Source organism: Arvicanthis niloticus, chromosome 26 (assembly GCF_011762505.2).
Source record: "Arvicanthis niloticus isolate mArvNil1 chromosome 26, mArvNil1.pat.X, whole genome shotgun sequence".
Taxonomy (NCBI): domain Eukaryota; kingdom Metazoa; phylum Chordata; class Mammalia; order Rodentia; family Muridae; genus Arvicanthis; species Arvicanthis niloticus.
The window spans coordinates 14,404,966-14,428,590 of NC_133434.1; the positions used below are offsets into that span (position 1 = coordinate 14,404,966).

The window sequence follows — 23,625 nt, forward strand, 5'->3', positions numbered from 1 at the left end:
CACTTTGTAATACATTTCTAGAAAAAAAAATTACTCACTTCTGAGAGCTCCTCTGATCCACCACAGTGTCGTGGGGGCCCCGGGGGGGGGGAGGGGCAGCTGTGAAGATCAGTGCTATAGATCAAGAGTCTTTTGCCACACACCAACACTTTGGATGCAGTGTCTCTTGGAGAGTTAACTTCCGGTGAGGATCTGGTTGGTACATCTCAGAGTCTTCAGTCACCAAAATGTTGTGCTCCTTCTGTGTGGGTGGAGAGCTATGGCTCGCACTAGAGAGCATGTCACACGTGAGTTAGCTGGCGAGGTGACAGTCCAGTTCTGAGGCTGACTTCCCATTTCCAGACTTGTGTTGTGGATTAATAAGAGTACGCTGTGTCTGTGTGTGATGCCTTAAACCAGCTCATCTTCCCATGCATGTGTGCAATATTCCACAAGATTTCACAGCAGGAGCTTTCCTGTGAAGCTTGTTGTTTTCGTTAAAACACAACAGGTCGTCGCAGTGTTGTTTTGTTATCTGCCATGTAAGAGAAAAGAGTTAAGATCACCTATGTTCAGTGTTAGATTTGCAGAAACACCACCGTCCCTTCACACTTAGTTACGTCAGACCGTGAAGTCTGTGAGTTCTGCTCTGTGCACACTGCGCATACGCCACTTCCTGCTTGCAGTCCTTAGCCTTCTTGCTTGCATAGTAGAGAGAACCTGTCTTGAGGAGGCTCTGAGGAGGTTTAGGGGCAGCTGTCTAAGTCCTGGCCCATGGCACCCATTCCGCTTACCTAGATTCTACTTTGGACTTGATATGGAATCTGTCACTCTGTGGCCTGTAAGCTGATGACCATGGCAGGCACTTCCGTCCTGAACATAGTAAAGCTCAGTTGGTCTCAGGTCTGGCAGAGGTCCTGCTGTGGTGTTCATTTGTGTTAGGCATTGTTAAGACTCCTTATTCTAAGTTGTTCACCTTATATTTAAAAAACAAACCATTTTAGAGCATGATGCTGTACACCTTTACTTGATCCCAGTACTCAGGGGGCAGAGGCCAGCAGATCTCGTAAGTTTGAGGCCAGCTTGGTCTCATACATAGTTTCAGAACAAACAGCTACACAGTGAGACTCTGTCTACAACAAAACAAACAAAAGTTGTTAGTAGTTCCCTCTGCAGGCAGACAGAGCTCAGTCCCCTGGCTTTACCGGGTCCGAGGAACACAGTTACTCATTAGCACCCACTCCGTGTGCAGTCCAAATTCTTGGAGCCCTGTCATTTCAGTGATTCCTCTTAAGCCTCCGTGAGAGTGGCCTGTTTGCCCATGGCTATAGTTGTGTCTGTTTGGGTGGGGCAACCTTCACTGTCCCTGTCATGAAGTGTGGAACATGCCAGATAACCCCGCTTCTTCCCATTTTCCTGGACGCATCTTGACTTGTGGCTCATGTAAATAGCATATTTCATGGTACTTGCTGTTCTCAAAAGCAGCAACTAATAGTAATATAATTAAGATCACTGTATGAAGCAAACACCATGAAGTAGATATTGCTCCATTTTGGAAATGAGAAGGTTAACAGAATGATTAAAACCCAAACTTGCATCACTAAATGGCATAAGTAGATTCAACCCAAGTAGGTCGGATTTGAAGCCGAAAGTCTGAAACCTACAGACCTGTTGATCTAATCATGATTATGTTTAAGAATTATTCAGGATTGGCCCTCCTAGGCCTCCTTACAGTCCTGTGTAACCTACAGTTCCTTTATTAATAACTTAGAATACGGGCTGTAATTGTTACCATTAATATATGAGGATTAGGTCCAGAGTTGCAATAGATATTCCTACTTTGAAAATGAATTCCCTCCATGATGGAGAACCACAGGAAGAGGACTGACAAGAAAAGGCAGAGCTAGAGGCTGGCAAATGGCCCAGCCTGTATTATCCTTGCTGTGCAGTATGAAGCCCTGAGTTCCAATCTCCAGTGTGCTGTAAGGAGCCGCAGTGGGATCCTCAGCTGTAATCCTACTGTGGGGGTGGGGAGAGAAGTGGAGAAGGAAGGCAGCAGAGACAGGAGGATCCTTGAGGCTTGCTGGTCAGCTAGTCTAGACAGTCCATGAGCTGCAGATTCAGTGAGAGACCCAATCTCAAAAAATAAGGCAGAGAGCCATAGCAGAAGATGCTCTGGCTCACACACACACATGGCGTGAGCCCCTGAACATGTATGCACAACACATGCACACCACACACAAAGAGAAACTGCAAAGCTGAAATTTATGAAGCATCAAGGAGAAAGCGTTCTAAGCCATGATCAGAGTATTAAAGGCACATGAAATTCCTTAGAAATTCTGATTTCTAAGAGTTGCTGTCAAATGCTACAGAAAGCAGAGCTCACTGGTATCAGTCACAGCCTTCTCTAGGTGGTTGTAGCCGTTCTTTGAGATGGTTTTGGGGTGTGACTGTTGGTAAAAGCAGGACTAGATGACCCCCAGCACCCGTTGTCTCTGTGGTTCCATAGTGTACCAGGATCTGAGACCTCAGCTCATCTAGACCTACTCTGTGGGTGTGATTTCTGGATGAGACAGGAGTGGAGTGGGGTGGGGATGACGGTGTCCCCATTCGAGGTACTTCATTCTCTTCGTTGCCTTGAGAATCCCCTCAGTCCTTGAACATAGCTGTGGAATGCTATGAATTGGCTGTTTCCACCTTGCCCGGATGGTCCTTCTTGCTTGAGCAAAGGGCCACTGGGGTGCTAGGAGCAGGAAACAGGTTATTCCCACAGGTTGGCTCGTTTGCTCGTTCATTCATTCATACATTTATTGGTTTGTTTGTTAGTTTGAGACAGAATCTCATGTAGCCAGGATGGCCTTGTATTTACTGTGTAGCAAGGGTGACCGTAACCACCTCACCCTCCTGCCTCTATCTCACAAGCACTGGGATTACTGTGCATCACCACAGCAGGCATAAAATAGATTTGAGATTTATTTATTTATTTTATCTATGTGACTACACTGTAGCTGTCTTCAGACACACCAGAAGAGGGCATCAGAGCCCATTACAGATGGTTGTGAGCCACCATGTGGTTGCTAGGAATTAAACTCAGGACCTCTGAAGAGGTGCTGAGCCATCTCTCCAGCCACATAAAATAGAATCTTGTAGCTAAGGGTTTTAGTAACAAATTTCCATAATGCAACGACAGTCAGCGTTTTCATTATATTTTCATACTTGAAGATTTAACTAATTAATTATTTTTAAAAGATGGAGACCATTTTTAATTTTAGTTTTTAATTTTAAATGATTAGCCCAGGCTAATCATGAAAAGTGGTGCTGCCTCTGCCTCCTGAGTGTGGGTGTGTGCAAGCAGCCAGGCCGAGCTTAACCTTAAGCCTTTTGTTTGTTTGGATACTTGAACCTTTTTTCTTTTTGTAAACCCATTGAGTTATGCATCCAGACCAGAGTTATGGTCCCTAGGACACTGGCTCATGAGAGTGCGTCGGGTCATATGCCTTATACTGGGGCTATGGCCTGGCCTCTCCCTGCCAGGCGTGGAAAGGTTTACTTTGATGAGGCCATACTTTCTGGGGCCCATTAGAATTTCTTTCTTTTTTGTTTTGTTTTGTTTTGTTTTGTTTTGTTTGTTTGTTCGTTTCGAGACAGGTTTTCTCTGTGTAGTCCTGGCTGTCCTGGAACTCACTCTGTAGACCAGGCTGGCCTCGAACTCAGAAATCCGCCTGCCTCTGCCTCCCAAGTGCTGGGATTAAAGGCGTGCGCCATCACTGCCTGGCTCATTAGAGTTTTTAAGAGATCTTTTCTTACTGTGGTAATCTACCAGTCATTATGTTTATTGGCCAAGGAGTATATCCACAAAAGGCAAACTGAACAGTAGAAAGCAAGAGAAAACGTGTGCAGGATCTTTTGTTGGGGTCTGTTGTGTGTTAATATGAAGAACCATCTTTTGGCCTTCATTCTACAAACCATAAGACCCAGCAGAGCAGTGTTCTGCCTTGCTCACTTTGGCTGTCACAGCTTTGTTGAAAGGAGATAGCAGCCAGTTTGCTGCTTGGCAGAAGGACACCAAGTTGTATAGAAACCTGTCCAGACTTGACTGCTGAACGTCACGAGACTCCAGTGCTGTTTTAGGAGATGGACATTTGGTTCCAGATGAGCTGTTTTCCTAGTGATTTTAAAATTTTACTATTTATTTTTTTTTCTTCTAGGTAGATTGCATGGATCCTAGGTCAGCTTGAATTCATAGTCTAGATATGTCATTTACTAGCTGTGTGACCTGCTGTATTGGCTAGTTTTATGTCAGCTTGACACAAGCTACAGTCATCTGGAGGAGGGAGCCTCAACTGAGAAAACACTTCCACAAGATCAGGCTGTAGTCAAGCCTGCAGGGCATTTTCTTAATTAATGGTTGGTGAGGGAGGGCTCAGCCCATTGTGGATGGTGCCATCCCTGGGATAATGGTCCTGGCTTCTATAAGATAGCAGGCTGAGCGAGCCATGAGGAGCAAGCAGCACCCCTCTGTGGCCTCTGCATCAGCTCCTGCCTCCAGTTCCTGCCCCATTTGAGTCCCTGCCCTCAGTGCTTTAGATGGTGAACTTTTGGTCATGGTGTTTCATTACAGCAATAGTAACCTAACTAAGACACCTGCCTTATGTAGTTTTTGCACCTCCTTGTGTTCAACTTTCTTTCTTACAACAATTGCTACTTACAGGGTAGGTGTATGTTCATGTTGTTTTTGTACTCTGCATGTACAGTAACAACGGAGCAGAGCCTGGATGCTCGGCATGTCCGTCTGGCATGTCCAGAGCCTGGGGTTGGATCCCCACCCCCAAGCATATAAACTAGTCATCGAAGCACGTACTTGTAACTCTAGCACCGAAGAGGTCGAGGCAAGAGGATTTGAAACTCATGGTCATCTTGTGCAACATAGTGAGTTAGAGGCCGGCCTGGGTTACATGAGACCCTGTCTCAGAAGGAAAACAAAATAAAAATGCAAATTAAGTTCAGAGATAGGAAAAAACCATTGAGTTGACAGGTAAGGGCTTGAGCACAGGTGACCCAGGTGTCTTCAATAGGCCTTCCTGGGCACAAGTCCTGTCACATTGAGCTTTGTGTAGAAAACTGCTTTCCATTGGTTTACAAGCCTCTGTCAGGCTGTGGTGGCACATGCCTTAATCCCAGCGCTGGAGGCCAAGGCAGTAGGTCTCTGTCTTCAAAGCTAGCCTGGTCTACAGAGCAAGATTGCGGACTTCCATGGCTACAGAGACAAAACAAATCTCACCTGCTTACCCTTGTTTTCTTTCTGTGGCTTGGCAGAAATTGAGTTCAGTTTTGCCAGTGGTGGAATCCTTGAGGAGAAGAGGTGGGAGCTGGAGCAGTTAGCCTGAATTAAATTATTGACAGGCAGGGAGAAGTGTCCCCACAACTCTGGTAGCTCTCTTAAGGTGAGGCAAGAAGCAGAGTTGGACCCTAATGTGCCTGTGTTAGGATTTCCTTCTTACATCAGATGGTACCGGAACCCAGAGGCCCCAGAGGCTGCTACTGTTCAGTGGGAGCTGGCTCAGTAGGAGGAAAGGGCTGGCCAGAGAAGTCCAGTTCTTCCCACTTGTCAGCATTGTCACACTTAGAGAAAAGATGAAACAAAACCCAGGAAGTCTGTGCATGAAGATGGAGCTGTGAGATAAGTTACCAGAGCATGAGGAGCCTTTTTCAGAGGGGGTTTCCTTCTAGCTCAGGGTTTCTGGATACTCCATTTCCTGAAGAAGTGTTAATTCTTTAGCACCTATTTTTGAAGGGTTTCTATTACAATGTTGCAGGAATTCATTGTAAAACGTGTTTTCCAGTGTCCAGACAGTTTGTTCAAGGCAGATCAGTGAACTCACTTGTTAAAACTTAGGTTAGCTTCCTTCTGGGATGTTTTTATTGTGTCCCTATGGTGGCATTCTGCTGCAGTCCTGTACACTGGCTGTGGGATTCTTTTGCTGTTTATTCTCTACAGTTTCTGGTCCTGCGGAGGTGGTAGCACAGATAATCAGAGCTTACAGCTTTCAACATTTCCCTGAAATTAAAAACGTGTGTGTGTGTGTCTGTGTGTGTTGCATACACCCGAATGCCATGATGTACACATAGAAGTGAGAAGACAACTTGCAGGAGCCATTCTCTCCCACCATGTGGGCCCTGGGAACTGAACTCAGGTTTTTAGGTTTGCCTTCAGGGGCCTTTACCGTCTAAGCCGTTTTCTGTTAGAGCATCCTTTTCAGACATGCTCTGCATCCAGAGTGGGGCCCTGCTGTTCTCCTCACACATTAGTCTACAGGTGGATACATCTCTGGCTTTAACGTTTTATGAGTGCTGGGTACTTCTGTGTGGCATTTAAGCCTGGTCCTGCATAAAGTATAAATAAAGAATAGCAACAACAAACGTGAAATAACTGTGTGCCATGTGCCCAGCATTACACTGAATATTTTGTTTATTTAATCCTGAGAGAAACTCACAGACCTATTTTTAGCTCCTTTCATGACCCTCCATTTTACATTCAAGAGAATTATGTTTCCCGTATATTATGTAAAAATCTGTAAGTGGTGGATCTTGAGTTCCAAACCCCTGCTTGCCCCGAGTCAAGACTTGACTGTATGTTCCCACTCACCAGAGTCTCCTTGAACAGAATGTTGGGCAAGTGCAGCTTGGCGGATGCTGTATGAGACCTGTCAGCTTCTAGATAAAGTCAGTGGGAACTTCTCATCATGAGAGACTCCATACACAGGGAGCAGTATGCAGGAAGGGAGCTGTCAGCATGATAGGCAGACGCCTCCCTTGCCCAGCACATTTTCTTGTTCTTGGTGGTGGTTATTGTGCTGTTAACTACAAAGGGAGTGTTTATTTGACAACCATGAATGCTTAAAGCAGATGAACACTGGCTGCCGGTCACACTCCACCAGGCTGGGCTGCCTGTGAGGTGCGCACATTGTTGGATCTCAGGAGGAAACACACAGCTATTTCACCACGGAGTTCATGTGGGGACACAGAATTCTGCTCAGTTTTCACATGGAAGATGTCAGGTGACATGTGCTTCTCCTACATGCTCTCCACCAAAGAACTGCTCGATACTCTTAGCCTAAAGTAGATTTCCCATGAAGCCAATATCGGAAAGTGAGCTTTCCTCTTCAAGAATGCTGCTTTTAAAAAAGGAACTCAGTCATGGATGGAGTGCAAAGCAGTTCTCACGAGCAGGTGTCACAGAGGGTTGCGTACTTGTGTGAATCTGTAGCTTTTACTTCTTGCAAAGTTATTAAAAATGGACTGTAGTACTTCATTTCATTTCTTCAAGTAATGATCAATCTCTTCTACAATAGATTTCTGAAATTTTCTGAAAGTTATGCTAATGTTGAGACAGACAGACTTAAAAAAAGAGAAAACTTAGGGTAGATACAAAGTTTCATAAAAGCTTGACAACTTTGAGGAACTGTAAACAAGCCCAAAGCATGGGGACACTGTGAGGAAGCATCAGAAGAGGGCCTCAGAGCAGGCCAGGGAGAGGGACAGTGTGAGGAAGCATCAGAAGAGGGCCTCAGAGCAGGCCAGGGACAGTGTGAGGAAGCATCAGAAGAGGGCCTCAAAGCAGGCCAGGGAGAGGCCAAACAGTGATGGTGGAAAATGCATCCTCTAAGGGGTATGGGATCCATCCATGTAGACAGTAGGACAGTGGCACATGGAAGCCAACTGTTATGTCAGGTGTCTTCCCCCATTGCTTCTCATTCTTGGTCTTGTAGATCAGGCTGGCCAGTATTCAAGGCCTGTCTCCGTGCTCCAGCACGATGGCCATGAGTGTAGGCCACTCCACTTGTTTGTTACTGCCCCACCCGGCCTTTACATGGGTGCTGGGGATCCTAACTCAGTCCTTCATCTTATGCAAGTACTTTACTTATGTATCCTCTCAGAAAGGGAGTAGTCTAGTTTGTCCTTATCAAGCTTTTAAACTTTGTCCTAATAAATGTGGCGCTGGAGGGGTAGGTATGGAGACTCTTAGTTTCATTAGGAGACTCATTGTTTGAAGACTATTGAAATCATTGAAACAGATAATCACCTGGGCTGCAGCTCTAGGTCAGAGATGAAGTATTCACCTTGCATTGTGTTAGCCTCGGTTTCCCCTCCCCCAGAATTTCAGTAATGGGCATTGCGCTCAGGTATTCGGAAAGAATACACTTGATTCACTAATTTGAAAACTATTTTAAGTTTTTCTTATTGGTGAGGCTCGGAGTTTATGCCTTGATTTCACAGGCTCACAAAGATAGTTACTGGTTTCAGAGACCTTACAGACTTGACAAGCCTATGCAGTTCCTGTTGTAAGTGCATTCAGACAGCTCATAGGTCTTAATCCAGACAGCAAGAGAACCTTTTTAGGCAAGAGAGAAGCGAGTGCACACAGCTATGTAGGATGGAGGGGTGAGGTTGGGGAGTTGAGACAGCTGTTTGTGAGCATGGCATAAGGAGATGAAGGGAAACCCTGCTATTCTTGTCTGGCTAGATTGTGGAAAGAGGGCAAGTGAGAGGAGACCATGGGGTAAGCAGAGTTACCTTACAAGCTTTGTTAAGGAGTTTGAGAGCAAAATGTTTAACCTGGGGGGAGAGCATATTAGACCATCCATGAACCCTGTCCTCCAGACTGTGGGAGGAGGACTGGGAAAGAGAGGAGACTGGAAAAGGAGTGGGTAATAAGGAAGCTCCCTAGTGACAAGAGAAGGCTTTGTGGGAGCAGCAGGAAGAGGAGAATGGTCAGGGTGTGGCAGCAGGTGCTGCTGGAGAGCTCTCTAGTGAGAGTGGACAAGTGTCTGCTGGTGCCTGGGTTATGAGCGTGGCAGAGGAGGCCAATTCTAGAGGATCAGGGGACCTTGGGTAAGGCTGTAACTAAACCACTCTTAGAGACGTGTCTCTCAGGAGATAGAGAAGTTAGAGAAGGAGGTGGACTAGACTCTAAAGGTGGCTCAGTGGTTAAGATCACTTACTGCTAGCCAGGCAGTGGTGATGTACACCTTTAGTCCCAGCACTTTGGATGCAGAGGCAGGCAGATTTCTGAGTTTGAGACCAGCCTGGTCTACAGAGTGAGTTCCAGGACAGCCAGGGCTACACAGAGAAACCCTGTCTTCAAAAAAAAAAAAATCCTATAATTTGGGCTGGAGAGATGGCTCAGAGGTTAAGAACACTGTCTGCTCTTCCAGAGGTCCTGAGTTCAATACCCAGCAACCACATGGTAGCTCACAGACATCTGTAATGGGATCTGATGCCCTCTTCTGTTGTGTCTGAAGACAGCAACAGTGTACTCACATACATAAAATAAATAAATCTTAAAAAAAAAAAAAAAAAAAAAAGAGCACTTACTGCTCTTACAGAGAACTCAGGTGGTGGCCAGCACCTCGTGGTAGTTCACAATGCACTGTAACTCCTGCTCTAGGGAATCTGGCATCATCTGTGGCCTCTGCAGGCTTCTGCATGCAAATAGTACACATACACACATGTAGGCGCATTCACACACATACCAAAATAATGAATGAAATAGTGAGAAGAGTGTATGGAAGCTTCTGGTGAGGATGAGGAGTGTTTCCTGGATAAAATTCCTATCTAGAGAAAAATGAGGTGGATGGAAGCGTGAACATTGAAGAATTAAAGAATTAACATTGTTTTGAGTACTTGTTAGTTTTTCATCATTATTTAAATTAATAAAATACATTTAAAATAACGTGTGTGTATATTCGTGTATGTCCATATATGAGTGGTTGTATACCAGAGCACATCTTTGGAGGTCAGAGGACACCTTTCAGCATTCAGCTCTTTATTTCTACCATGGACTCTGGGGTTTGAACACAGGTCGTCAGCCTTGTTCACCGACTCACTCGCCCTGTGTTGGAGAGTTGGCAGTGTCAAACTGTGATGATATATCTGGTGTCATTCATACAGAGAAAACAGTTAAAGAGATAGGGAAGGATGGGGCTTGAGATATCAAAGGATATGAATGACTAGTGATCAGAACTGAAGTTTTGATTAACCTAGAGATCATCACTAATGTAGGAACAGGCTGGGAACAACACATGGGAATGAAGGGAAAGTCTTGGCAGTAAGGTCACTTAAGCACTAGAAGTTTCTTAGAGAGAAGGTCATAGTCAGGATGGGAAGACATGGCCAGTTACAAATCATTCCTTAGACATAGAATGATGAGCTGGACATTGTTAGTTAGGATGCAGATCTGCACAGTAGTGTAGTTGAATGTCATGAACATCAGAGGGGATAAAGGTTCTACTGTCCCCCGTCTCCGGGTAGAACTCCAGAAGAGAGACAGCAGTAATCCCATACATAGTTTAGGCCCCCGTTTACTCGAGCTGTGTTGAAGTCAGTGGGCACTGTTTTGTGGGTAGATCTTACCTGTGATTGTCTGGAGAAGGTGACTCTGGCTCTCTTTGTGGGCATGGTTTTGGAAACTGGTGCTAAGCAACCTCTTGTGGTTCCTTGCGGTACCATGACGTGGTGTCTGACCAATGATCTCACTGAATTGGTTCTCTGCCTCCAGCTATACTGGCTAGCAATAGTGAACACATTAAGAAATGCACTCATTAAAAACCAGGCAATCATTTTGGAGCTGGCTTTAGCCATAGCTGAATGAGTTGGGCAGGGAAGAAACAGTCTTACGCCTGAAAGCTACTCTGTCTTCTAGGTTGGTTGAGAGGAAGGAACAAGAGATGAATCTGTTGTAACTTAATGGGATCGGATATTACTTTTATACGGCATGTCACTTTAATACAATGCTTCATCATTAACGTCTTAGTACTCTCACAGACAGCATTAAGGAAAGTTGATAGTCTCCTATTTTATTATTTCTTGGCTCCACGACAGAGCTGTGCATTAAAATGCACTTATGGATCTTGAAAGGGAAGTCTAAGAGTAGTTAAAAAACAAACAAACCCCAAGTGGGCTGAGCCGACTTATAAACTAATAACACACAGCTAATAGCAAACAGGCGTTATCAGAAGGTGCGCCTTTTTATTGGAGTGTGATCTGCTAGGCTCTTATTTAACACTGATATTAAGTTTGGGACAAGATAGCAGAATATGTCATTTCATTATGGGCTTTTTGTTTTTTATGTAAGACTGTAAATGTTTAGTGATTAGACTATTGAGACAAATGTGGCCTGATAGAAAATTTTAGCAACAGTGAAAAAATACACATCTAACTTACACCTAATTAGATATGATACATACATACTATACAAATCTAATATTAGATAAGGTACCCGATTTGCACATCATTCACGATCAGTGTTTGTTATAGCCACAGTTTACTGTTTTATTTGCCAAAGGAATGATATATATATATATATATATATATATATATATATATATGTATGTTTAAAGATTCATTTTATTTATATGAGTACACTGTAGCTGTCTTCAGACACCAGAAGAGTGTGCATTGGATCCCATTATAGATGGTAGTGAACCACCATGTGGTTACTGGGAATTGAACTCAGGACCTCTTGTATTTTTAAAAAGATAACATTGATGCGTATAGGGTCTTAGCTTTGTAGCTCTGGCTTGACTAACATCACAAAGTAGCCAACCAAGGCTGGTCTTGAACTCTGTGTGCTGGAAATGTAACTGTTAGCTATCACATCTGGCTACCTTTTTTGTTTTCTCTTTTGCAGAATGCAGGTAAATTTCCAATCCTCCCCTGTGCTAGGAAACTACCCCTGTGAATATTTTTAATGTAAATTAATTTAGTAGTAATGTTTTAAAATGTGTCAACAACCTGAAGACTATTATCTTTATTCTTAGTTTTATTTCTGAGAGTTTGTCTAATTGAAATAGGTTAAAACAAGAATGCAGCTATAAGAATATTTATTGCAACAATTTTTAGAAAAGAGGCACATGGGGAAAGAAAAACAGCCAGGCGTGTGGATAGTTGATGTTAAACCATGGAATGCTTCTATGGTGTTGCAGGGAAGTGTTTAAGGACTTTGGAAGCTAAACTGTGTGTTCTCAGTGGTAAAAACCACACTCAGTAATGGCATAGCTTCAGTTTTGTGTGGACAGATACATACATAGGGGAAAGAACAGACACCTTCAAGAGGTTTGGAGCTAGGTGCTGCACACATTGCCAATGGTGTGGTTGGGAGAGGTTGGGATGATGAGGAAGACAACTCTGAGCTAGGTTACAGAAGAACTGCTGACTAACGTCTCTGTGGTCACACAGTATGAATGGCAAAATTAGTGCTTTTAAAGAGATGTAGATTTTGTAAATTTTCTATAATATGGATGTATTACTTTATAGTTTAAAAAATACATTGCTTGGGACTGAACTACTGGTTGCTCTTGCAGAGGACCCAGGTTTAACTCCCAGCACCCACATGACAGCTCACAGTTGTAACTCCATCAGGGGATCTTAAGCCCTCTTCTGACTTCAAGGGCACCACACACACATGTGGCACACATATACCCATAAAATAATAAAATAAATGAATTTTTAAAAACCTTTAAAAAGCAATACAAGGCTGGAGACATAGTTCAATCGTTAAGAGCACCGAGACTTTTGCAGAGGACTTGGGTTCGATTCCCAGCACCTACAGATGGTTCACAGTCATCTGTTAGTCCAGTCTCAGGGGATCCAGCACTCTCATCTGGCCTCCACAAGCACGAGGCACCCGCATGGTACACAGACATATATGCAAGCAAAACACTCAAACACATAAGATAAATAAAGCTTTATAAAAATACTTCAGAGCCAGATGTGGTGGTTCACTTCTGCAATCCAAGCACTTGGCAGCCAGCTGAGACGTAAAGAACACAATTCTGAGGCCACTGGGGGTTTTATAGCAAGATTCTGTCCCAAACATAACAACAACAACAAACGAACAAACACCAAATCCCTAAATGATGGTTTGGTGTTTAGCTTTCAGTGAATTGTGTATGAGAAGACTCTGCTGTAGACCTTGCAAGTAGACTACTGTAGGAAGTAAGGGTGAAGGTATTCTTAACTTGCCTTATTTTGCACTGTTAGCCATGGCCAGTTTGTAGGATGTGCTGAAGGCACCACTAAAGCAAAGAATGGAGAGATGACTTTTATTAATATATTCCTAGAGGGCTGCTGGATGGTTCCGTTGATTAAAGGCTTTGAGAACCTGAACTGGATGCCAGAGCCCATAGTTTTTTGAGGGACAGTAAGTGCAATGGTGTGCACTTGTGATCCCAGTTGTAGAAGGTTGGAGATGGGTGGATTCCATCAAGTTGGCCTGCCCTATTTGGTGAGTTCTAGGCCAATGAGATACTTACTATCTTAAAATAAGGTTGAAAGATGCCTGAGGAATGATAACCAGGCTGTCCTCTGTTTTCCACATATGCACATGCAACTGTCCCCCTCCACATGAATAGACACAGGTACACAAAACGCAGATTGTTAGATTATGGAAAGCTGGTCATTTTACCAACTGTTTCTTCAGCTTAAGTCTATTCTTTCAACTGAATGCTTGAGAGAGCTAACTTGCCTCACAAAATTATGCACAATTATGTGATAAGACATACTGATGTGTTAAACTTCAAACTCATGCAAAACAAGCATTCATCTGGATCACTGTGGCCGGTAGAGGTAGAAACCTGTTTGGTACTGGTCAGCTCTGAGCTGGGAGAAAGCACACGTTACAGTGGGTTTGGAAGACTTAGAGCTGAAGTGAAGTGCGTGTGTGCGTGCGTGCCTGCACATACATGTATGTGTGTGTCTACCAGTAGAGAAAGAAGATGCTGAAACCTGGATTGGCACTGCTTGCCTGTAGCTCCACTCTAGCGTGAATGGCATGATCGGGTGTTATAGCCCTGTTCTTGAGCTTGCTTATAGTTGTCTGCTTTTCTCCCCCCTATCCCAAGGTCTGGCTATGTGGCCCTGTTTGACCTGGTTATGGAGGTCGAGCTGGCTTCAAACTTGTGGCAATCCTCCTGCCTCATCTTCTGTGCTAAGGCATGTTCCACCATCCCTGGAATGTTCCACCATCCCTGGTTTACCTGTGCCACTTTAAGCCTCAGCCTTTTGCTCTGCTTCCTGGGATGATGTCTTTTGTTCCTCTAAATTCCCTTTTTATGTTCATTTCTGGAAAAAAAAAAAAAAAGTGCAGGATCTTTTCTCATTTTAATGGACCAGTATCTTACTTTTTCCCTTATGTTATTAACTTTCCCTTTGTTTTTATTTTACTTTAGTCATTTTATATTTTATCTAGTTGAATATAGATATGTGTACATATATATGAGCTAACTTAAACTAATTTTTAAAAAGGAACTATTCTTTTTATTTCATGTGCATGAATATTGTGCCTGCATGTATGTCTGCGCACCAGTTTCATACCTGGTGCTTATGGGAGTCAAAAGAGGGCATCAGAACCCCTGGAACTTGAATTAGGATGGTTCTGAGCCATTATCCGTGTCCTAGGAATTGAACACCAGCCTCATGCAAGAACAAGAAGAACTCAAAACTGCCAAGCCACCTCTCCAACCCCTTAAAGCTATCCTAAGTCAAAACAACACCAATTAGTAACTAAATGGCTCCTTTTCAGTAGGATCTGTCCTCCGTCTTCTCTGAGGTGTGTGTGTCACTGTAAGCAAGGTGAGGCACTTGCTTTCTGGTCCTGTAGCATCGGGTACACAGATGTGGGGATGCAGTTAGAGCCTGTGGAGTTTGTTGAGTGAATAACAACCACACACAAATCAGTCTGATGGCCAGTGTCTTCTGCTCGCCTCTGTCTAGTTTGTCCAGCCAGCAAACTGCTAGCCCATCACAGCCCCGATGAGCTGGCTGAAGATCCAATTGGTGTCTTGCTCAGCACAGCTTTGCCTGCTGCTGGCCTGTCTGCCAAGTCAGGCACAGCAGCAAAGGCCAAGTATGGAAGATGCCCATCCCAAAGAGGCAGCTTAGCAACAGGAGCCACCCACCGCTTCCTCAGAATCCAGTTTCCTTAGCATGGTCACTTCAGATAGTTGCTTGGTGGATCTGGTACTGGCCAAAGAAGCTGTCATTTTGTTTGCATACTTCCCTTAATTGCGTCAGGAGCAGAGCTGGCACCTCTTTGGTCTTTCTCTGACAAGGGTGGAGGAACACCATGTTTTCTGTCCTGTTTGACTTGTTCCTTTTTATATCACTGGTTTTGGGCGAATTTACAGAAGTTACTAACATTTTCTTGATCATAAAATTACATGTGTATTAAAGAGATTATCTTATTTTCTTTATGTTTAGTTCATATAATCAAGCCTTAGTAGGGAATCAAAAGATTACCCCTGTGCTTCCTAAACAAAATGATGTTCCTCGTTTGTTATTTTCATTTTTTAATCTTCCTTCCTTCCTTCCTTCCTTCCTTCCTTCCTTCCTTCCTTCCTTCCTTCCTTCCTTCCTAGACAAGTGCTAACGTTGTATCTCAGGGTGGCTTGGAGCCGGCTCTATGGCCCAGGCTAGTCTCTGGGGGGGCTAGTCTCTGGCTTGACGTTCTTCCGGCCTCAGGCACAGGCCACTGCCTGGCTTTTTAGTTTTATTTTTACAAACAAGCATGTATATAACATTATCAAAATATATCATGTTTTGATAGATGCTAAATAATTTACTTAGGAAAGATACCATACTCTTCCCTTAAGGACAATAGTGCTTTGTAGATCATATTATAGATAAGAATGGTTTTTATATTTGTATTGTTAAACATGTTATTGTTCCTGTTTAAATTCTCAGCAGACGAAGGCTGCCTACAGAAAGTAATACACAAAGCTCATGTGCAAATTCTGTGTTTATGCCGTCAGAGATCAATCCTGGATTTGTGATTTGCCCGTGGCCACTCTTGATGTCCCTGTGTGTTCTGCAGTTTAGAAGGGGCAGTTGTTAGCAGTCAGTGTGCCCTGGGCTCCTTTGTTGGCCGTGACAATTGGTCTTCTTGTTGTGTCTTCAGGTTGAGGGATCGCAGTGTGCTCCTCAAAAGCATTTCAGGTTTTCCAGTTAATGATTTTTCCTCTTATTCTGCACTGTTTGGTTTCTTAGGTAACGTGGCCTCCCCCAGCGTCTGCTGACGTCTGTCCAGCCCGTCTCCCACTCCATCTCCACCTTTCTTGAGCATTTTTCCTCCGTCTACTGCTGCTTTAAATTAACCAAAGGAATAGACATGTTTTCTTAAATGCCTGCTTCTGTCTGCCACGTGGAAGTATAGGACAGAAGAGAAACCACTTTCAGAGTCTAAGAAACCCGTCCTTATGTAGGTCAGTTATAATAGAGCTTTAATCATAAGGAGTTTGTGTTCTCTCCCTCTGTCTTGCTCTTTCCCTCTCTCCTTCCCTCCCATTCCCCTCCTCCTTTCTTCTCTCTCCTCAGCTCCTTCCTCGCCTCTAACCCCTGCTTCCCTACCACCACCTGCAGGTTTCTCATGTGACCTGTGCTGGCCTTAAGCTCAGATGTATAGCTGAACTCTTCAGGTGCTAAGATTAGAGTCCCGCACCACTACAGCTGGCTTCTGGGTTCTTCTCTTTTCCAGGTTAAAAAGTGTAGACAATGGGGGAACAAAGTCAATCTGAAATGATGTTGTCTGTCTGTCTGTTTGTCTGTCTGTCTGTCTCTATCTATCTATCTATCTATCTATCTATCTATCTATCTATCTATCTACCTATCTACTATCTATCCATCCAGTTACTCAAGAGTTATACTGATATTTCTGTTTTTTAAAATGACGTCAAGCCAGCCAGATGGCTCAGCAGGTTGAAGCACCTGCTACCAAGTCTGACAACCAGAGTTTGATCCCCAGAACTAGAACCCACATGATGGAAGGAGAGGACAGATATGTCTTTTGACCTCTACACTTTCTCTGTGGCACATGCACATGCTTACACACACACAAAATAAATAGACAAGTACTTTTGAAATTCATTGTGTCTATGGAAGCATTTTTAGTATCAAGTAAGGGGGTGCCAAGCAAAACTGTACTCATTTCTGGAAGGCCCCCACTATAGGCTCCTTCAGCGAATTCCCCAGTTAGTGGTGTACTTTGGGAAGGTGGTTACACCAGGAGTGCCTTTGAAGGGTGAGGGGACCTCTTCTTTCACCACGAGATGAAGAGCCTCCTCTGTCTGCCCTCCAGTCCCTTATTGGACTTCTTGTCTCCTTTGGCTTCACTCTTGTTCCAGCTCCTATCCTGGCCTGAGATGACCATTTCTTTCTGCTACCTAAGGCCTGACCTTTACATTTTTATTGCTATTTAGCACCAGACATATAGTATTTGTATACTGTTAACAGTTTGAGACAGGTCTAGCTTTGCAACCCAGGGGAGCCTCAGACTCATAATCCTCCTGCCCTGGTTCCTCAGGTGCTAGTATTACAGATGTGTAAGAGTAAGCCTACCTCAGGTGTTAGTGTTACAGATGTGTAAGAGTAAGCCTACCTCAGGTGTTAGTGTTACAGATGTGTAAGAGTAAGCCTACCTCAGGTGTTAGTGTTACAGATGTGTAAGAGTAAGCCTACCTCGGGTGCTAGTTTCACAGATGTGTAAGAGTAAGCCTACCTCAGGTGCTAGTGTTACAGATGTGTAAGAGTAAGCCTACCTCAGGTGTTAGTGTTACAGATGTGTAAGAGTAAGCCTACCTCAGGTGTTAGTGTTACAGATGTGTAAGAGTAAGCCTACCTCAGGTGTTAGTGTTACAGATGTGTAAGAGTAAGCCTACCTCAGGTGTTAGTGTTACAGATATGTAAGAGTAAGCCTACCTCAGGTGCTAGTTTCACAGATGTGTAAGAGTAAGCCTACCTCAGGTGTTAGTGTTACAGATGTGTAAGAGTAAGCCTACCTCAGGTGCTAGTTTTACAGATGTGTAAGAGTAAGCCTACCTCAGGTGTTAGTGTTACAGATGTGTAAGAGTAAGCCTACCTCAGGTGCTAGTTTCACAGATGTGTAAGAGTAAGCCTACCTCAGGTGTTAGTGTTACAGATGTGTAAGAGTAAGCCTACCTCAGGTGTTAGTGTTACAGATATGTAAGAGTAAGCCTACCTCAGGTGCTAGTTTCACAGATGTGTAAGAGTAAGCCTACCTCAGGTGTTAGTGTTACAGATGTGTAAGAGTAAGCCTACCTCAGGTGCTAGTTTTACAGATGTGTAAGAGTAAGCCTACCTCAGGTGTTAGTGTTACAGATGTGTAAGAGTAAGCCTACCTCAGGTGCTAGTTTCACAGATGTGTAAGAGTAAGCCTAGCCTTTCCTCATCTTTATAACGTTCCTTCCTTCCCCTCACTTCTGATAGTTTCTGGCTACTCTGAATATTTTCTTTTTAAAATTACCATCACCATATTACTATCTAAATTAATGCTTGTATATTGAGATATTACTGATATTTTCGTGTAAGGTTGGGTCTCATGATTTCCTCTGAACTAGGTTTGGTTTGTGCCTTCACTGTGCTAGTCTCATGGTTCATGTCAGCCTTGAAGTTACAGCGTCAGATTTAAGAAAGTTATTTCCAAGAAACTTTCTGGTTTGAATATTTGCTGGCCCTGTGTTGAGGTAATATTTTTAATACATTCTATAAGTTTAGTGAGAATTGTCTCGCCTAAGCCATAGAGAGTTCTATGAGTCTAGCCAAACATCTGTTGATTCGCTGATACATCACTGTATAGTGATTCTTTGACACCTTCAGTTACAGAACGGATTCTTAACATTTTAATAATTTACTCAAAAGTCCAGATTCTTACTTGGGTTGAAATGGTTACAAGAATCTCCTCCATGAACTTTATGTGAGTTTGATTGCATATTTTCTCTCCTAAAAATAGATGATCTTTATCCAAACCATAGTTTTTATAAACATTTGCATGTCCAGCAAGGTTTTTCCTACAACAGTGATTTTGTTTGGTGAACATCGTTTAGAGATGCTGAGAGGCTCCTCATCAGGGCTTACTCTCCTCAGACCTCTGCCCTAGTAAGGGTGCAGTGTGCTGGCGTCTCACTCCATCCATCTGCAGCAGCGTGGCGTTGTTGGAGGAGTCTCTCTGTTTACTTCTGTGTGTGCCTGGCAGATGCTCTACTCATTATCCTTGACAAGCTCAATCATAGCCCTGACTGTAACCTCTGCAGTAGGCTGCCTCTTAGAGAGACGCACATAGGAGTTTGTGCGAACAAATCCAAACTGGTAAGTCAGGGATGGCTGGACAGATGGAAGTTACAGTAGGAGAAGGGCCTGCTGCATAGACAGGGACTTAAGTTGGCTGTTTCCGTCCTCCACGTGGCTTCCAGGGCATGAACTCCGGCTGTGAGCCTTGGTGGCAGATATTTTTCCTTATTTGAGGTGTCTTGCTGGCCCCATCTTCACCATCTTTAAGTATATACTTCAAAATGTAATGCAAATTAAGCCTGTGTAATCAATGTCCAGAAGTTTTTTCATCTTGCAAAACACAAACTGTCCTTCCATCAAACGTTTCTGTCCTCCCTTGCCCGCCACTGTCACCTGCCGTTGTATTTGTCCCTGTGAACTTTAAGTGGCAGTCAAAAAACAACTGCCTACCATCTGTCAGTCATTTGTTTTTGGGACATTTTCGTCTTTATTGAAGGTAAGTAGTTTTTGAGCTTGACAAGGAGAGAAATCCAGTTCAAACCAGTAGCCTCGCTGTGTGGTTGCATGAATATTGGTAGATTTCTGCCCAAACAGGAGCAACTGTCTTCCTCTGTAATGAACTTGGGGAATCGCTGTTCCATCTGAGGAGGATGGCAGTAGCTAGTGACAGTAGCTTGTGACTAATTCTTACAGGGTACTTATTACATGCCTGAGGAGGGAGGAAACACCCACTTCTCAGATTAAAGAGACAAGATGAACCTGTGTGTGTGTGTGTGTGTGTGTGTGTGTGTGTGTGTGTGTGTGTACGTGCGCACAAGGAAGTGGACAGAATTCTTGGTGTATATTTTCAGTTTTAGGTACAAAGCTGGCTCATCTTCGAAAGTTAGAGGCCTAAGGTTGGCTAGATGGCTCAAAGAATGTAAAGAGCTGGTGCTATAGCAGCTAAGGCAGGGGGATTGCCATGAGTTCCAAGCCAGTCAGAGCTAGTTAGAAAGACCTTATCTCAAATAAATCAAAAAAGAAAACAGAAGTGACCAACCTCGGAATTTCCAGAAAATAGGGTAGGGATGGAGGCAGGGGTGTGTAATTATGACGGTGATGATGGTGTTGGCAGCGGGGGCAGTAAGTACAGCCCTGTGTGACTGTGCAGGCACTTTACACATACCACTCCACAGCAGCCTTAGGGAAGGAAGCATTAAACAGAGGAAACAGCCTCAGAGCTGGGATTCCAGTTTCATTCTCTTAGCTCAAGTCTGGGCCCTTTTCTCTTCCTCCCCAACGAGTGCCACTGAGACTGCCTCGCTTACCGTTGCTAAGGGGAGATTTACCATGTAGTTTTAAAAATGGCAAGAAGAGGGGACAGTGGACACATGAAACCATATATATCTAAAAAGTTTTTTTTTTTTTTTTTTTTTTTTTTTTTTTTAATAAAAAGAACACTTTTTCTCTGGTCAGGATGACTGGTGGCTCCAAGAGGTGGCTGCCAGTGTTTAGGACACTGTGACCTTAACTTTCACAGGCACTGCACTGAAGTCATAGGCTGATTTTTTTCTCCCCCTAAAACTTGCATATGGGTTACTAGACTGGGTTCCCATTGGTAAAGCTCTATAGTGTCTGTTGAGAGGAAGGTAGTAACGTTTGTGTTTGCACTTCTGTTTTGACCAGGACTAGTTGTAGTATGTACATGTATAAACAGTCCTGCTGTTTACTACTGACCCAAATAAATGTGAACTGGAGAAAAAAAGGGTTTTTACTATCTTGACTTTAGGCTTAGTTTCTGGATCGTGTGGCACATGCAAAGGGGTTTTTTTTTTTTTACCCCCCCTAAGAACTGTTTGTGTAGCGGATGGAGCTCCAGTGAGGACTTACCAACGTCCTCATGTCCTGACAGACATCAGGAATCTTGTTAATTTCCAACTTAACCCCACTAATGAGATCTATTCATTTCTAGGCTGTGATTGACTTATCTGAATGCTGGTTTACTTATGAGGGAGCTGTGTTATTGTGGGTTAGGGTCAGGGGACCTGAGGTGAGCCCTGGCTGCCTCTTCTGTGCTTAACCCTGTAAAGTTGCCAGGGAGTCGCTAAGTTGAATATCCCATAGACTTTTTAGGGTTTTTTTCTTTCTTTCTTTCCTCTTTTCCCTCCCTGACTTCTCCTCTCTTTTTTCCCCCTTTCTATTATTATTATTATCATTACTTTTTTATTTTTTTATTTTGTTGGTTTGAAACAGGGTCTCACTCTGCAGCTCTGGCTTGGCCTGTAGTCTACTGTGTAGTCTAGGATGACCCCTAAGTTACCTTGTATGTAAGAATGACCTTGAAACTAGGACCATCTGGCCTCCACTCCCAGGTGCTGGAGTTGGAGTTGTGCACCAGCACCCCTGCTTGTGTATCATTTTGTTTGTAGCTGGAGGGATGGCTCAGAGGTCATGAGCTCTGGCTGGTCTTCCAGAGGCAGCTCACAATCGTCTGTTTTGTTACCCTAGGTCCAGGGGACCTGATGCTCTCCTCTGACCTCATCAGGCACCAGGCCTACATGTGATGTACAGACACAACACCCATACACATGAAATAGAAAAACGATTATTAGGTATAATATGAAATGCAGATGAGTCTCAGCGTGGTAAATACGAACTGTCGCGCGATGGAAACTCGATACAGACCCTGCACATGTACACATGCTACCCAAAGATACTTTGGAAGTTTTGCTATGGGGAAGGTTGGGAGTAGATGAGAAGTTCCTTGAGGCTCCTCTTCCAGAGAGTGGTCCCGGGTTCTTGGGAGTCTGTGCACACAGAGGTCCAAGGCTGGAGAGTTCGACAACTAGAGCTTTCTTAAGTTTTGTATCCAAAGCTAATAACTTTGAAAATCCTGAGAGGAAACCGCAGATTACATCATGGCCCTGGAATGTTGTTGGTATACAGTGATGAATGATCTCAGAAGATTGGACAGGCTGCCGTGTGATTTGTGTGACACATGTCCCTTATTTGATTTTTTTTTTTCCTTCGACAGCACAGGACACGTTTTAGAAACTGTACGTCGTATTAAGCTCATGCAGCCAGATCAGCACACACAGCAACCATTTGTTCCCAGCACCAACTTCATGCTTTGCTGTGCTTTCTGAGCTGGGCCCCAGAGTTTTTACAGAACAAATTCTAGCATCTGCCAAGTTCTGTTTGGGTGCAGACAGGAGTGGAATAGACTGAAGAATCTGGAAGTGCATGCTTTCTGTAGGGTAAATTGCAGTTGGGAATTTGCTTGTCTGTGGACCACTGTGATGAAAGGTCAGGCTGCATGAGATGAAGAACACTGAGTGGCCTGTTCCGTTGCTTCCTGCTGGAGCCACCAAGCAGCCATGGCCTCCATTTCTCTTGTGGGGTATGAGTTTGGCTGTTGTCCCTTTAGGAATAGGGTGATTTATAGCCATGACTTTCAGCATACGGAAAATCACATAAAACCCTCCAGAAAATCTGAATTTTTTTCTTTCTATATCACCCTTCCTTAGGGAGCATGCCAAGCCACAAGTTTAAGTTCAGTGGCTGGAGCCTTAAAAACTAAGCATCTTTTTCTTTCTCATCTTGAAACAAACAAGACTTTCTTAGTTTATTGATTGAATTTTAGGTCAGGAGCTGAGACACTGTCTTTGCCTGTCTGCTGTTGGTTAAGACTTCATGCATAGACACCCTTCCTTTGTATGGTAATGTGAAACAGGGTAATTACACACAGACTCCACCAATTTTGGCAGAACCAGAGGACAAAGAGAACCCAAGTTTGCTTCATCCTTTGGTTAAAAAGCAGAGGTTTAGGAATCTGAGCCCCAGAACATTCTGTATCTTCTCATCTTCTAGGGTTCCAGCCAACATAGTCTGTCCCTCTCCACACACCAGCACTTTCCCTGCACGTGCCACTTGTAGACTGACAGGCGAGGTGCTGATGAAGTCATTGCATGTTTGCTGATCTGGAACTATTTGTCTGGTTTCCCATGGCACTGTGAGTTTTAAAAAATGAGGGTGAAATAAACGTTTAAAATTGTTTTCATTGTTAATTATCTCCATTTTTAAAAAGTTCAATTGCATAAATAAGTCATTCTGTTTTTTCTAAATAGTTGGGATAGAGACATACACCTTTCTTTATACATATTAATGGACCAGTTGGAAGAGGAGTCGTCCCATTGCTGTGGCTCTCTAGGGATTTTACTTCTTCCTGCCTTAGTTTGATTATTTATCTAATTTATGATTTTATTATCAACAAGTTGCTGGGGTTTGTTTGTTTGGTTGGTTGGTTGAGTTTCATTTTGTTTTGTTTTTAGATCAGCTCTCATTGTGTAGACCTGGTTGTACAGAAACTTACTATGTAACTAGGCTGGCCTTGAACCCGGAGAAATCAGAGAGATCAGATTGCCTCTGCCTCTTGAGTCCTGAATGGGATTAAAGTGTGAGCCACCTTTCTTGGCTTTGCTTGCAGTTTTGAATAGGGTCTCTGTGTGGCCCTGTCTGGCCTTAGACGTACTCAGTTCTCCTATACCAGCCCCCTGAGTGGTGGTGTTACGGAATAGTCTATCACAC

General features: G+C 43.7%; 1 protein-coding gene across 5 annotated transcripts in view; it reads left to right on the plus strand.

Moving 5' to 3' along the window:
- Sik3 (SIK family kinase 3) overlaps positions 1 to 23,625 on the plus strand; it is a 212,914-nt gene that overhangs the window by 79,105 nt on the left and 110,184 nt on the right. The gene's annotated exons all lie outside the window — the stretch shown is intronic.